General features: G+C 36.2%; 1 long non-coding RNA gene across 1 annotated transcript in view; it reads left to right on the top strand.

Moving 5' to 3' along the window:
- Nucleotides 1-17,558, top strand: part of LOC106044615 (uncharacterized) — a 145,169-nt gene that overhangs the window by 24,781 nt on the left and 102,830 nt on the right. Inside the window, exon 7 of the long non-coding RNA XR_010826377.1 lies at nucleotides 9,574-9,647. This is a non-coding gene — a long non-coding RNA (uncharacterized lncRNA). The remainder of the gene's footprint in view (nucleotides 1-9,573; nucleotides 9,648-17,558) is intronic.

The following is a 17,558-nucleotide window of genomic DNA, read 5'->3' as shown; positions in this document are numbered from 1 at the left end:
TTTTGCAGTCTGCTCTTATTTCCGTTGCTGTGATTACACCGCTTAAAGATATCTAACTGGGCAGGCAGGCAACTGAAGTCATAGCAGGAGGCCCTGAAACGTGAAGGCAGTGTTGAATAACTTGAAAGAACAGGAGAACTTATGAATGTCAGGATACTGATTTACAAATTCTAGAGCTTTTAACAAAACAAACATGACATCTGCTTTCTGAGGTTAAGATGACCTATCCTGATACGCTTGATTTCTGGAGTCACACTGAAGCTAAACGTAAATGCATGTGCATATGCAAATTGCTTCGTACATGTGCTAAAAGGAAGAAAGCTGTAGAAATCTTTTTTCTAAACCGTGTCATTTCCTCAAAACAAAAAGCAATTGATTTATTTCATGATGCTGCTTAGATGTGAATTAAAATATATTTTTAGCTTTTGGATGATTTTATGCCTTTTCAATTGTTTTCTAAGAAGAAAGCATGTGCAAATAGACCCGATCTTACTTTTTATGTTCAATGTTCTCATAAGGATACTTCTGTTAGGCGGCTAACTGGAAAATATTTGAATACCTAAAAATAAACTGTCATTTCAAGTACAGTGAATAAACCATCCTTCTTATGAGAATAATTTGAAAACATACATCAAAAGTCTGGTTTCTCATAACCACTGAATCGATATGCAACTCTGAAAGCAACACTGAATCTTTTCCATGATCCAGCCACAGATGTTCTTGCATTAAGGCTGTGGTATGAGACAACAATAAATGAAATTGCAGCTACAGCAGCAAGTATTAGGGGGGAAATAAAAATTCCTGACTCAGAGGAGTAGGGCAATGACAGAAAGACTCCTCATTATAGATCTTTTCATATGGAGAAGAATGACTGGTAAATGAGGTTTCTGTGACACAAAGAAGATGGAAACAGTTGGACATTCATGCAGAAATTATGCTCAGTGTACAAAACAAACAGAAGAATAGGGGATATCTAATTTGCATTTCTTAACCAACAAAAGGAGTGTGGAGATATCTTCTGAAATGGATGACAGTTGTCAACAGCAAGAGAGAGGTATTATTTACCTTTCCTGTTGTTTGGGTTTTGGTGGAAGAAACATTTACTGTAGCCTGCTTATTGATAACTTTTACAGTGTTTGCTTCCATTTATTTACTATACAAAAGGTTGCAGGCTTTTTAAAATAGCGATGAGCAGATCTGCCATGATGAGCAATTCTCCAGCATTTTCACTTGTTCATCTAATAGTAAAGGATAAAATAATGATAATGGGAATTGCTGTTAGTCACATGAACAGATGTAGTGATTTCAGCATCTAATCAGGGTTGGTCCAACGTGATTTGCAATACCATCTCTGTAGCAGACAAGGTGTTTTGCTTTTTTACACTTGAACCGATATGAGAGTTGAGTTGATGTCAAAAAGGACATGACAAAGTGCACTGGCTAATAACAGAAAACATAGATACCTGTTTACAGCACTTTCAAAAACACCATAAGCAGCGACTGTCTCCCTCCTTTTTTGCAGTGTGACCAGGGAATTCAGCAGAGACTGCTGGTTTGGTGTGTTTTTTTTTTTTTTTTTTTTTTTTTCTTTTATCTTTTTTCAGAGCTGCATTCTGACCTATTAATGTGAAACTATTTTGTTTCGGCCAGTTAAGTGGCCTTTGGAGGTAGAAATTTCTATCCCCTGTAATACCTATTGCCTGTCTTTGGGCATAAGATACTTTTTTTTTCTTAAATACTTGAAGAAATAAAACTTCTCTGTGGAAAGCTGAGAGAGAGAAGGCTGTCCTTCAGTTAAGTGTAGTTGTCATTTTACACTGTACTGCTAAGAGTATGTGTGTGCTGATAAGGGGGTCCACTTAAGGTATTTGAAATGCTGGGCTTTGTTTTAAATATTTATACAACCAAAGATAATGAATAAGCTACATAATCAACGCATGCAGAAAAAAGACAATGCTGAAATTTCGGACAGGTCATTTAATGTACTTGCAGCTGTCTTGCACTTTGATCTTCACCACTATCTAGTAATTCCTTCAAGCCTACAGAAAGTCGTAAATTGTGATTAATTAGCTTCATATAGAAGTCAGTCTCTGCATGCAGTGGCAGCCACTCCATTATCATCTGGTATGTTTCAAACAATAGAAATGATTGAAACAGGAACTCCTACATTTCTGTGAAGATTAAGAATGGCACACCACCCTGTAATTTAGGTAGTCGTGCAAAAGTTTTCATTTGCATTAGCAAAGTAGCGCAGATTGTGTTGAATTACTCCATAAAAATATCTTCAGGTTTTGACAGATTTACTCTGCCATATGTATGTTGTTGGGTTTGGAGCTCTCCGGTTCGGTGGTCGTTGGTTTTGTTGTTTTAGATGTGTGCATCTTCAAATGAAGATGAAACTAAGATTCATCAGTTCTCTTGAAGCATGGCACACTTTTGAGTCTCAGTGCTGGTTTTAAGCCTTGGGAGCCACCTTAAAACTCTGCATTACAGCTGAATTTAGTTCTAAGTCTGTTACTTAATTCCATTCCCTTTATTAGTAAAATGAACTTTTTTCATATGTGACACTGGCAATTTCAGCATGCAGAAATTTGTTGTCATGTATTTTTGTTTTCTACAGTTTTGTAGTAAGTAGGGTCAAGTTTGACTAGTTTTAATTAATTCAAACTAAATTAAATTTGTATTTGCTTGCAATTTGTATGTAGCTGGCAGATATAGCTAAATTTCTCAAAAGACTGATGCACTAATGCTTTTCATATGTATTTCTTTTATTTGAATGACTTTGAACAGTTTAGACAGGATAGTATTTAGTCATGCCAGAAGTGTAACTGGAAGTTTTGTAGTCATGACTTAAAATTCATCTTTTTTGTCTCTTTGGCTTCTCTATCCATATTCTATTTTTAATCAATTGGGTATGCTTTAAAGCACCACATTATATGTTCATGGGAGAGTAACATTCATTTTCGGTGTTACTGCAAACATCCGTTTTGTCAGGATCGTTGGTCAGAATAGTGCTTTGGGGGGAAAAAAGAGGCCACAGAAGATTAAGAAACTTATTCAGTACTAAAAGTTGATGCAATTATTTCAGAGGAACTGGTACTTATTTGGGGCCTAATTCTGCAGCTGTAACTATGTCAGTGGTATGCTTGATTTCAGGATTTTGAAGGAAAGTAAAGTTTACAGAATTAGACATTTGTTGATAGTGACATGGCTCTGCCAACTTTTTATTTTTTTTTTTCCATTAAGACATATTTTGTCTTACTTTTATAAAAACATGTTTTATATACAAGATAGTATATTGTCATTTGGATATACAAAATTTTATTCAACTACTGATATGGCAGACTTATTGCAGCTTTACAGAAGACTTCCTAGAAAATTCAGGATAGCAGTCAGCCAAGTATTCCTGTTACAACTTATACCGTGGTCACATTTGATATGCAATTTCATTAAAAAGCATAGATCCTACATATGAGTTGCATGCAAGTGGAAGTTGTTCTAGCTAATGCTTGAGATGTACTTCTATTTCATTATTTTTTTAATATGTTTTTTTAAATAGATTGGTCTCAGCTATTGAGGTAGAACGAGCTTGGTATTTTTTTCATAGCAAGGGTCACCAAGCATCAGGGTTGTCAAGTGGGTGGCAAATAAAATTTAAAATCTTTTAATTTTATGGTAATATCTTCATTTATTTAGAGGATTCTTTTCTTTTAATTGCCTGGTCATTTGATTCATGCAGGAAAAATTCCTTGCATATTAAAGAATTTCATCGTGTGATGGAGTTCCCTGTCAATTCATGAAGAATATTAAACAATCAGCTGAGGAGGATGGGCTTGATTTAGTGCATGAGGTATGGGACTTTACCCAACAATACATGAAAGTTGTATATTAATCTTACACTGGATTGGCTGGTGGAAAGATGGAAGAGGAAATGTCAACTTCTTTCATTACTTATTCTGAGCAATATTAATTACCTATTTTGTGATGGAAAAATGCAGCCACATGCAGAACCTAGCCAAGCACCAAGCCCTAATCCAATCAGCCTGATGTATGCAGAAAGTTTACAGAATGACCTTGTGCATAATTACTCATTTGATGGCTGTTAGTAAATGGCACAAATGGAATCTGACATACATTATAACACATTAATGAATGCCTTCCTCCCTCCATCTTCTGCTGTACAGAAAAATGATTTTAATTAAGACTTCCGTGATTAGTCATTTAATCAGTCATTAGGCCAATACAGATGGAGTCAATTAATTTTTTTACACTTGAATAGAGACTTGATGCTACTGCAAACCATACAATCTATTTTTTTTTAACATTGTATCATGGGCAATTGCCTTGATGTCTGTCTAGTAAGTGTACATTATTCTTGCAGAAACTGAATAGCATTTACAGCACATCAGTAATATGGCTTCTATAGGTGTTTTATTGCATGCCATCCAGATTTTAATGAATCAGTTCACTTTTGAATTCAGACTGATAGTTGTTCTTGTTACGAAGCATCCTTTATTTTTTTTAAGGATTACTGAGGCAGAGATGCCTTTTAAAACTAAATGTATTCAGCATCTCCAATGAAGTGTTATCATTTGTAATAACAAAACGTGTTTCAGTGCTAGCTTTCATGCAAGAATTTGAAATCACAGAACAGTTGAGGTTGGAAGGGGCCCTCAGACATCACCTTGCCTATCCGCTGAGCCAGTTGCCCGGGTGGCTTCTGAGCATCTCCAAGGAGGGAGCCTCCCCAGCCGCTCTGGCCAAAATCTTCTGTGATCTTATGTACCTGGGTATAGGTACAGGAGAAGAACAACTGCAAGTGGGAGAGGGAGAGTGTTTGTGCAGGAAGTACACGGAGGCCTGGTACATCTAGTTCACACTTTAAATGTGGCTGAATAATTACTATTGAGTGGTTAATTAAAAAGATCCTGATGTAAGACTAGCCGGTGACACTAGAGAAGATTGCAAAAAGAGTGACTTATGAGTCCCTCTCTGAAAATATTACTTGGTAAAAAAGGGCAATCAAGTGCTGAGGCAGTGTGACCTCCTAACAGAGAATAGGAAAGCAATCCATACGTGCTGCCAGCAGAAGCTTTGTGGAATAGGGCTTGAAACAAGTAAAAGTGGAGGTCCCTGCTGCATGAAGTAGTGCATGATCCCTCGCAGACCATTTCCAGTGTACATTAAAACCAAAGTAATTGAAGTCAGTGGGAGTAAGTGGGGTTAAGAGTTTGCTAACAGAAAGTTGGTGTGGTTGGTAGTGTTTTTGCTCCATGTTGCCATGTCCTCCTGTGCTGGGAGGCGAGGAGCTGTCCAGCCTCAGTGGCATCCCGTTAGGTCAGATGAGCTCCACGCCAGCGGTTTGTTTACTGTCGTCTTGGTGGGCTATTGCAGATATGCAAAAGGGAAAGGAATATATTGATTTGTGTCTTTTGTTTCCTAGGAAAGCTTTTAAAGATTGAAAAATGAGCCCTGTCTTGTCTAGCCAAGGAATAATAAATAAAAGCAGGTGTGAGGTGTTGGAATTGAAAACAGCTGGATATGACGGATGTGATCTGACTTCTCTAGAGCTTCAGTCTTTAATCCCTGTGGCTCAGTGTGAATATTTCCCTACTGAGGCAATGCAGAAATAATAAATAGAACACAGCATATGGAAGGGTTCCTAGACTGAGAAGGGAGGAGGGAAATAGCCAGTTAACTCTCTTTATGCTGACTTTTCCTTCACTTGTATGTACACCTCAGCAACCTTCTGTTATGCATTCTACTAATCCTCAGTGTTCATCTGTTTCTTGGTGCTTGCAGCAAGGCATGTTGTGCTAAGAGACAAAAACTAGATGCCTTAGGAAATATGCGTTGGAACTGGAACTTACCTTAATTTAGAACTGTTTTTGAAGACATATAATGATTCCCTCCCCATTCTTGATGTGGCTTTTCTACAGGAACACTTCTTCCCAATTAAAGTAAACACTGAATCATCAATATAAATTGCAATAGAATTCCCTCTGTACCATTAAAATCATAGAATGGTTCAGGTTGGAAGGGACCCTAAAGACCACCCAGTTCCAACCCCCTGCCCTGGGCAGGGATGCCACCCACTAGATCAGGTTGCCTGGGGCCCCATCCAACCTGGCTTGATCTAAAATGACCAAATATTCTGTTAATGTACAGAACAGCCAGGCCTTCTTCTGTATCTTGAATGTTGTCAAATCCTGACCCTTGTAATCCGTCAGAGGATAGGTTTGTCCACTGAAAAAAGCTGTCATCTAATTTAGAGAGTTCCATACAAGAAATGGATAGGTAGAGCAATTCAGTTGATTAGAGCTAACATGATAATTGAGATGACATCAAATGATTCATTACCCTTGTTTAAGACGGCACCATTCAAAAATTGGCATGCTATAAGTCTATCCTACCCAATAATGTGCATTTTGTTTTAGCCTGGGTTTGAAGTGCTTTTTGTCTTGGAATAAATAGTTTGGCACAGATGTCAAGTAGTATGAAAGAAACAAAGCAATGCACACCTAAGTAAACGGTTTGTGGGTTCGTTCCTTCATGTTTTATGTTCCAAGAGTACTGATAAGGTTTATCTGGGTCACACTTAGAAGCTGTCTTGTGGAATAGACTGTTTAGAAGAATGTTTTGGCATCCTGCTGTTTTATCATTTATTCCAATAAGGCTGTGCCAAAAGAAAATAGTAGAAAACGCTGTCATAACGTACCACATCATCGGATTTATAACAGGGAGCCAGTGGTGAGAATTCATTATACATTCACACCTGCAGATAAAGAGCATCTAAAATTGGAAGTTTTATTCCACTCATCTTTGATCCTGATATTATTAGATGATATTAGAATCATCCTACGCTATGCTCTGGAATTGGAGCAGATATGAATTCCATCCATTAATTTTTCATATACGTCATTCTTTCTGTACAGCAACTGCATCCAATATTTAGAGCAATAGTTCTGGATACTGAGACTCTTGGTTTCTGTTGTTGAGATGTTGTATAGTCCTAAAGTCCTATACATCATTTCAATTTTGTAGAATAGAACAGTTCAGTTGGCAGGGACATTCAAGGATCATCTAGTCCAGCTGTCTGACTATTTCAGGGCTAACCAAAAGTTAAAGCATGTTCTTGAGAGTGTTATCCAAATGCCTCTTGAACAGTGACGGGCATGGGGCATCAACCACCTCACTAGGAATTGTGTGCCAGTGTTTGACCAGCCTCAAAGAAAGACATTTTTCCTAATGTCAAGTCTGAACCTCCAGTGGTTCCTGGCATGTACAGAACAGCACGGTGCTCAGTGTATCAGACGTATTTGTTTTATCTCTTTGTGGAATATCTGCTAGTACATTGAGATTTATTTTTCTGTATACATTAAATGGTTGGCAAGATTTAGTCTTTTCTGCAGAATATTCTTTGGCAAATACTTGCCAGATTATTTGTCAGCAAATATTTTTATTAAATAGTTTGTCATTAAGAGAGGTATAAGCCTAGCCACAGCTAATGCATTGAAAATCTTGCAGATTGCCTGTGGAACAATTAGTTTGCCACTTTACTCCATGTGTAGAGGGGGACTTGAAGCAGTAGTCACCCTGTTGCCTGAACTGCAGCCTTACAGCAGAGTCCACCAAGAAGTAAACCTCCCCTTTGAAGCTTTCCTGAGGCATGGTGAGCTGGAGTACTTCCTACAGGTGGAATGTACCTGTTTTCTTTACCAGCCCAACTGCTCATTTGTGCAGTTTTGAATGATTAGCTGTGAAGACTTTTAAATCAAACTTGATGGCAGATTCTACCACCCCTCCCATGATATATTTGATCCATGGCTGCTGAAATTCTAACAAAGAAAAAATAAAATGATACTCCATTTCTAATTAAAGAAGTAATTTTCCTTTGCAAATAGAGTTTTTATCTCAGCTGCAGTGTTAAGGATCAATGGGTTGTCACATGTATGTCTTTTTAATAAATGCCAGCTGAGATGACATTAAAGTGATAGACTGATCACTGTAATCAATGCAATTCAAAATTGCTTTATGACTTAAATGAACTTGGTTCCTTTCTGTGATTCTCCTACAGTTAACATTGTCTGAGCGATGAAGTACAAGGTTGCATCTCACTTTGAAGTAAAAGGTGATGATATGGAATTAACATTTTTCACGTAGGTTTTGCAGTTTAACTCCTATTTTTATGCAGTTCAGAGGACCTCACTACAAATTCCTATTGCAAAAAGCAATAAGAGCAAAAAATACATTTAACATAGAAGAAAGTCATGCTAAGCTTTCCTCTTCTTCCACTTGCACTACTCCCCCTCCCCAAAATGAACTGACAGTCAAGGCATGTTAAGGGTTATATTTGCTTAGTTATTGTCTATTAAGCTGTGAAAATTGACACCGCAAGATGCAAAAACTATTCAACCCAAAGGCATCAGAATGGGTATTTCATTGTATTTAAATATGACCATGTGGTTCATCTGAGAAGAATTAACTGCGTATATGTTGTGCAGTGCCTGTACGTTTGTTGCCAAACATAGGCTTATCCATGCAATTTGAAATGATATTGGTACATTTGATAGATTTTAGCCTCCCATAAGCACATCGTCCCTGACTTCTGACAAGAAGATGCATTGTTAAAAAAGGCAGCCCTACCAATGATGCAGTATGTGATGGTACGGGAGGGCAAAAGTAACACCAGAGAACAGTCTAATTCTCAGATTCTAAAGGAATCTTTATATACCATATTCTCCCAGTCTAATCAGCGCCTTTAAAATCTACTTATGTACAATACTTCTGAACTCTTTTCTTGTTCCGGCTTTATTTTTTCAAAACCCCAGAGGTTCTGTAAAAAACTCCTAGGATCCTTGTAAACCCTTTTATTCCTCTTAAAGCTGGCAGACTGACAGGCTTTAGTTATTCTTAGTGCTAAATTATTTATCTTCCTTTTCCCTCCTAGCCCTGACTTCTGAATCTTTAACTTGACTCTTGGGATATATCTGACGCCATTTTTCTCCCATTTAAAGCGAAGCAATTTTTATCTTTTAAGCTTTTTCATCATTTAAATTGTACATATAAAGTTTGAATGTATAAGTATGTTTAAGGTGTGGTGTCTGTATTTTGTAAGTGGAACTCCAAATGCAACAAGGGAACTAGGTCGTATAAACTATTTTTTGTTTAAGTGCATACTGTTCTTAAATGACTTTGTAGTCTATAGTGTAATATATGGCTGTGGCTGGTTCAGGTAGTACTTATTGTATGCTTATTTTTATATGATTTTTTAATGTATAATTTTTTATCACAAATGTTTTTGCCTTTTAATGTTGTTACATATTTGGCTTATTTTGACGAACAAGGCAACATGGCTGAATGAATGCCTGTAGAAACCAAGCCTAGAGAATCTGAAACTTGTTCTTATATTGTTTTGACAGTGGCCAAGTATGTCACATTAAAGTGAACACAGCAAACATTAGAAGGGGGGAGGGTCTTGAACTGTCTTCTGGGTTGATAACAGCAAGTTCTTATCAAAATGTATGTAATCATCATTATGAGTATTAATAATATACTTATTTTACTCCTTAGATCTTGTGTGGCATCCAAAGAATATAAGCTAAAACACGAGCAGCACCTCATAAAGAGTTTCAAGACATTACAAGGTAAGGGTTTTTTTCCTGTCTATATTATCATATTCATCAACTGAAATGCTGTAGAAACTGGTTTATACTGTAATTTCAGGCATTAATGTATTGATCATGAAGATTATGTCAATTTTTAAATCTCTTCTAAGATTAGTAAAAAGTCAGTCCAATTTTCTTAGAACTATTTCTTTCAAAATATGTATCTTCAGTATTTGAGTAAGTGTCTAATATGCCACATATCTGACAATGTTGGGTGCATATTTGAATTGGGATTTGGTTGTTTCTGGCATTCTCTAAAACCATTAGATTTATCCTGCATATAATAAAAACAAGATTTTGGGAGTAAGGGAATGGAATATCAGCTTTATTAGCTGCCATTCTGTTGTCAAAGAGCACTTTCTTTACAAAATAACATTTGGGGGATGTACTTCCAAGCGGCATAATAGATTTCTCTGCCATTGTTGTCCATAGCCCTCATTTTTGAATTTTACATTACAGCTCTGCTGTCCCATGTGAAAATATGATTCTAACATTCCCTTCTAGCTTAAAGCTGTGAATCTGCATACATGTGAATTTAGAAATATGTATACAGTGTTCAAAATAGATCTTGTTCATCTTGAATATTCTAATTCTGTATTTATTCATTCCAAGTTGTTGACAAGGTAGATTTCTGTATTTTATAGAATTGTTCAAATAGCAATGCATGATAAGTGCTGTGATACTTTTCTGTTTCATTTTCACTTGTGTTAGTATTATGCAGTAACTTTCTATTCTATTTCTGAAGTCAGTGACCTCTGAAGGATTTGGAACTCTGAAAGTTTCATTGGTGGAAAAATATCTGATATCATATTCTGGAAAGCCTATGGCTCATTAACTTATGTCTATTAATGGCTGCAAAATTCATAAACCTTTACATAATGATTTTCTTTAAGTGTAGTACTATTAATTTTTATGGTAATTTTACTATTATTTATGATGGTCAAAAGAGTCTATTGGAAAAAAAGATAATCACACAGGGCTTCTAATTTGTAGATCCTTCTAGTGCCTTCTAGTAATTGTTGCAGGCTCTATTAAAGATTAAGGGGGTTACAAGATTTGACTTTATAAGGTGAAAGTAATTCTTTGAAGGGAAAGCTATATTATTAATAGCAATTGGAATTGGTTACTCAAAGAGCTGTAGTAATTCATTCACGAATTCTATTCAGTTTCACTTTAAGCTTTTAAAACATTTCTAGAATCTGGGGGATCCCAATTTCTTTCTGTCTGTATGCTTACCAATTACAGCAACTTTTACACTCAAAACAAACAAAAAAACCCTGCAATTAGAAACAGTTCAGATTAAAAGGCTAAACCCACTCATCTTAAATTGTTAGGACCCAATCTTATCTACCCAAATGGGATTTAAGAGACATTTGCACTCACCAGGATTGGCTGTTTTCTCTTTAGTAAACTCAGGTATATTCTCAAGTCCAAAAGTGCAGCTCAGCGGACTTAAGCCTCATATTAGGTACCAAGTAGGTGCTAGTTTAGTCATGTCAGAATGGATATTTAGGCCTCTTTGCACAGGCCAAAACCTGTCATCTGTCTGCAATAACACCAGCTGCAACACTGCCAAGTTCACCTTCCAGGCTGTTCTCATTTGCTCACAAAGTACCGTCTGATAGTTAAAGGTTTTGTAGGAAGTCCTTAGCATTGCTTTTTTGAAGACGACGACATTCAAATGCAGCTAGAGCTTTTGCTGTTGTCTTACCTCCTGCATCCTGACCCCCACATACCTTACTGGTAGCAATATAGGTATGAGAGAAGAACATAGGAAAGTTAGACCTTCAGAGGAGAATTCTGCCCTTTAAAAACTCTTAAGTGCTGCTTTCAGAGATGCTGCACTATTTCTTGTTTCTCAATTCCTTTCTGCACGGAAGGGCAATGTACTTATCTGATGTACTTATCTGCTGACATACATTAATGCCCATATATTCACTGCCTAAAGAACTTTTCACTTGAAGAATAAAGTAGAAGTACTCTAAAAGTCTCCTAAGTTAAGCCTAGTGACTTTGCTTGTGGCTCAGAGGTTAACGATATCTGTAAAGGGGAGGACTGGAGCTAATTCACATCAATGGATCGGAATCATAACTAGGCCTTACCTTAGATTTCCCGTGTTGAAGCAAATACAAAACTTCAAAGTAAGCTAGATAAAACACCTGAAATCTAACTCAAAGCTGGATAATGGAAGTTCTCCCTCAGAAGCCTCTTAAGGTAGAAATAAGCTTTGGAAATGCTGATGTTTAGGTCGGTATGTCTTGCAAGGCATGCCTGTGGCATTCCATAACTTCTAACGTCTTGACATTTCTACCTTCAAAATGCATGTTAGATGCATCTTTTTCTTTGCTTTTTTATATGAGATAAGCCTTATTCCCTTCATTTTTTCCTACAGTGCATTGATTTTGTTTGAATATTACCAACAGTTGCAAATAACAGTAGTATTTGGCATTTTTCCTCAGCCTTCATTCAAGAACCTCAGACCTTCTATGTCTTCAAGTTATGGCCAAAATTTTGCATGGAGATCCACTGGTTCCACTACAAAGTCCCATGCTCGATAATGCCACGTTATGCAGGAGTTAGTTCTCACAGTGGCTCTTCCAGGCCTTATTCCAATGCCCTGAATGAAGGATACCTATGATAAGGGGTATTACCTGGTGTTTCCTCCTGCTTAGTGCATGCATGGATGAGCACTGTGAATCAGCTGAGAGAATAACTAGCAAGTTCTTGATAACCCCATGATAACTTCTGTCTGTGTAGTTGTTAACCTTTGAATCTCCTCCCTGTAAGGACAGTTTTGTAGTTCTATGGGTGGGGAAAGAGAAACCTGTATCAAGTAATACAAGGGATCACAGATGTTGGCAGTAGGACCTAGAAATCTTGACTCTGTTAGTCTTTTGCACGGTGCAACTGAATAACCGTTCTGTTGTTTTGCATCTTGCTTTCATGAGATCTTCATTGATTCCAAGCATTATTGCATGCCTTTTTTAACTATAAGAAAAGGCCCCTTGCCATGGGAAAAAAAGTGATTTATCTACAAGTACTGTAGATGTATGAGCTCCTTAGTATCATAGGTATCTTGCTGCTTTGTCCATTCGTAAATACACAGCTGCCAATTTCTTTATTAGCCAGAACTAAGATGTATTGTGTCCATTATCAAATACGTGATCCAACAGCTATGTATTGACCAAAAGATAAATCAAACTCTGTAATCAAAAAGGCTTTATCCTGCTCTGGACTTTCCAGATTTTCTCATTTGTCCTCTGATATACACTTCTTAATGAACAGAAAGCCTGGAGTATGAAGTCTCTGTGCCAGTGAACCTTGTTAGCTGGCCATTTGTGAATTCCTTTTAAACTCCAGAATAATGAGCCAGGTTTGCTATTGATGTAATGGCAGCTCTCGCTACAAAGAATCACTCTTGTGCTTTCAATTCACTAAATCAAGTTTTAACAGTAATCCTTTTCTAGGTTAGCTAATGCTGAACAACTATGAACTCTAACATCATGTCTCTTGGGAAAATGAGTTATACAAACCATCCTGTATGAAAGTGGGATTCTATTTTTCTAGCGCTATCAGTATAGAAGTCTTATTTTCAAATGTGTTATCTAACCCAGCTAGATCCCTACCCCTTTTCCTGCTACAGTGCAAACACAAGCTCAGTAAAACAAAGAAGACAAAGTCCTGATCATTCTTTCCCCGGTGGTATTTGTTGGATAGTCTGTTAGGATTATGAAGACTGTGTGTAGTGGCCAAGATTTCAAATTGTCAAAATATAAGGATAAATTAGGTGTGTTGGTATTTTTTAGTATTTCCGTGGGGGTTTTCTACTTGTGAAAAGTGCATGCTGCTGTGTGTTGTTTGAACACTTAGTTTGAGAGTGTTGCAGGCTGACAGAGTACTGCAAGAGATGAATATTTAGTGGCTTGGCCCTTCATGTACTAATTTGCTGTGTGGCACTCTGTAAAACCCCTTTCTTGAAAATTGCTAACATACAGACAATTTTAGTAACGATTTGGATTTTGTTTCCATGTAAAGCTTAACGACTTTGCTCAAGAGTAATATCCCCAGAAAAGCAATTGCTAGCTGTTAGTGCTATTTCAAGACAAATTTTTAAATTTGAATTTCTGAATCTCCTGCTGACTACTCTTCCTTGAGATTGACAGAACTTCCAAGTTGCAAGGTTCTCCATAGCTCGGTAGCTGTGCAGAATGGTTCTTTATCACACATTATACTTTAAAACTCAGTATAAAACAGGAAAGAACTCAAACGTTGCTTGTGAAGATACATAAGAGACAGATACATCACGTTTTAAAATGTGCTTTACAGTATGGTAATGCAAGCAATGTGTATGAATATGCAATTCTTAATGTACAATTAATTATTTGCTTTTAGTTTGTCATAACTGAATGCAAAGTTGAGGCTGGGAAGGCTATATAACAAATGATCTGTGATCTTTAAAAAATGAATGACCTTCCTATTTTATAGCAATTTTTATAGGATTAAGGAATGTGCAACTGAAGCCAAAGCCTCTTTCACATGCACACACCAGTGCTGGCAAAATAAGAGACCATAACTAGTGAGAGAATAATTTATTCTAATCTTGTAAAACACTTCTGGGCTGTGGTGATTCAGAAATTATAGGTAGTATTTTTATACTTTTTAAAAGAAAGTTTATTACATTGGTGTATTTGATATAAATTCTCTAGACAACAGTTGCTGTGAACTATACTGTAGTCTTATAGTTTATTAAAATGTACTGGGCCAAATCCTGATCTTGATGAAATCTGTTAAATTCCTCCCAGATATTTATATTATTTAAATAGATAATTTAAACCATTTGCTTTCTAAGTAGTCTGTTTCTCATATCAGTAGTTATATTTGTATAGATGTAGTTTAAAATCTTAAATATGCAGTCTGCAAGGAGCTAGAAAATTTTTAGAGGCAATTAAAAAAGAAAAAAGACCTTTTATGTCATTGTATTGCTTTTTTGTTCATATTGTCTACTTAGTTCTCAGCTTGGAATTCTGTATTTTTGTATATGATTGTTTCTTTAAATGGAATTCTCATTCTTGATTTGAGTCAGAGTGCTACAATATTCTAAGTAATTTTTGACTATTATTGATTCTAACTTTTACTGTTTTCAACCTAAGTTGTACTCTTAATAAGAAAAGTGCACTTCAATATACTTGAATATAACTCTCCTTCCATCCTATCCCACAACTGCTCCTTACTGATGACTTTTCAAAGATTTTTGAAGAGTCAAGAGAACTGGTAATTTCAATGTGCTCATTTTGAACAGATATTTATCGGATATATATTTTTAAATTATCTTTATATTGATCAAATACTGATGTGTGTGTAAGGAATTATGTTTTCAGAATGCACATGGATCCACAAATGATCTAAATTGGGGGAATTTACTAAACTTAATGGCATTGTATGAAATATTTTATATCTTGTATTTGGAGTAAGAATTTGGCTTTTATTCATGTTTTAAAAGCTACTAGTATATAATATTTAGTAGAATTACAGCATTTTGCATTTGCTGAGAATCTGACCTACATATCTTAAATTCATGCACCATCCATGTCCTTTAATTCAGAAATGCTTTTTCAACTTCAGGGAACAAACTGAGGCAGGGAAAGATTAATCATTTTTGGATGGATAAAAATATAAAAATAGTTATATAAAAATGAAACGTGCCTACAAAAGAACTTTCTTACCATTTTATATTTTTATTCCTAGAAGGTTTCTTCTTTTTTTTTTCTTTATTTATTTTTCTTTATTTTTGTTCAAAAGACTTGAAGATGGCTTCATTCTGTGTTCTTAGCACAAAAATTGTTCTGTTAAGCAAGGAGGTATGGTGCTGTACTGGAAGTTTCCAAAGTTAATCCATACCAGATAATGGCTCTTTTTTAACTTCCAGCAAAGCTAGGAAACCAATTCATTTATAGAAATACTGTGGGGGAGAGGCAATAATCTGTTTAATTTTAAAGTAAATCAGTAACAAGCTATTTTTATGGCACTGCAATTTGGTTGGTCTGCCTGCTGTTTTAAAGTAATGTTTAGAGATATCAGTCACATCTTGGATAGTATTTCTTTGTATCCTATAATTTTTAGTGGCTATTTTATAGATTTGCAACAGAAAAAGAGGGATTCTAGCAGGGAATAGTGACAAAGATGACCTTGAATTCTCAGTCCTTCTGCACTTTTTAAAGTATTTTCTGCATCACTGTGGTGCTCAGGAGTGGAGAAGAACAGTGAAAATGATAAGAAAGGGGTTCTCTGTTTTGTTGTGTACATGTGCAGTAGTGACGGTGAACTCAGAAAGCTATGTTTATGGTTTCTCTGGCTTCTTACAAATGTTGATTATTACTCTTTCAAACCAAACATTTGTGGAGGAATGTCCTTATTTTATTACAGATATATAAAATTTACCCCATAGCTACTGTGGTGGGCAATTCTAATATGTTTAGAATTCCAGTTACTTGGATCCCATCTGCTTCTTCAGTCTGAAAAGGACAGCAGGTAACATCCTTCACGTTTTGTTGTTGTTTTATGTCTTTTTTTTTAAACAAGATTTTGTTTTAAGTTTTTCTTATTCAATTGAAATAGTTATTTTTCTTCAATATTAGAAATGCTTTCTGCAGCCATTCTTTGCCTCACTCTACTTTTCCCCAAACATAATTTTGGCTTTTCTTCCTGACTGTAGCTCCAGCAGGGACATAAGGAACAGATTAGTTTGTCTTACATGATAGATAGTTTCTATGAGTATGAAAATACCTAAATAAGAGACCTCATTTCATCAGCAATCACCTAGTTTTAAAGTAGTCTGATAGCCTATAAGTGGATCAGCCCAGTGTGAGGGCTGATCAGGGGATGATTCCCACTGTTAATGCAGTGGCAACACTTGGTAGCACTGTAAGTCATCATGTAGGAACAGATAGGATTGATGGGATACAATATACCTGGCACAGAAGGAGGGAAAGTGAACAGCTTATTCTGAAAGATACTGACCAGGACAGGATTCAGATGACAATTAGTTCAGGAAATTAAACCAATGAATATCCAATCTACACAGAAATCCTTCGCAAGAGAAGTATAGAACGCTTCTGGAAATCTACTTTCCTCTGGCAAGACTTTTCGTTCAATGGCTCCTCTAGTATTTCAATAAGGCTTTTACCTCTTTCTTCCATTTGGCAACTGTAGTAACAGTTTATCGGCTGCTTGGACACTTCTGTAGGGATAAAGTCTAGGTTTAAATGTCTCTTGAGAGAGATTCCCTTGATATTGCATCAGAGGTTTCCTGCAAGTTGTTAGCATATGATATCAGAGGCAATCCTCTATTTTGACCAAGAAAAACTTAGGACCAGGAGAATCTCAACTCCTTTCATTACAATCCCGGAGTGAGAAGAATGAGCATACAAGCCAAGAAATGACAGCATCTTTTCGTGAAGCTGTTTTTTTCTCTGAATCTCCATAGATCTTCCCTGTTGTCTTTGGACATGAAAGGATAAAATACTGTTTTGTCAATGAATTTCATTGTGATACATAAAATCTGTAAAGGAAAGTGTGACTCTTCCTCAGTTTTTCTGCAGTGGACATGAGGCTATAGCACAAAAGTTAAAAGATTATAACCTCTCATTTAGTAGGCTTCCTAGCACAGATAACCTTCTGATGTGTAATTTGCAAATACGAATTAAGATTTGGAATACTTGGCTTGCAAAATACAAACCGTCATCCTTTGTTTTCTGCTCCATTTCAGCTTTTATGAATAAAATAAAAATAAGACAAATGTGCAACAGAGAAAAGCAATAAAAAATGTACCATAGTGATCAAGGATGAGGAATATGTGCTTGGAAACTGGGAAACAAATTGTTCCAGAAGCAT

The sequence above is a fragment of the Anser cygnoides genome, chromosome 23, assembly GCF_040182565.1.
Source record: "Anser cygnoides isolate HZ-2024a breed goose chromosome 23, Taihu_goose_T2T_genome, whole genome shotgun sequence".
NCBI lineage: Eukaryota > Metazoa > Chordata > Aves > Anseriformes > Anatidae > Anser > Anser cygnoides.
Note: the sequence above shows the minus strand (reverse complement) of the source record. Positions and strands in the feature narration are given on the sequence as shown.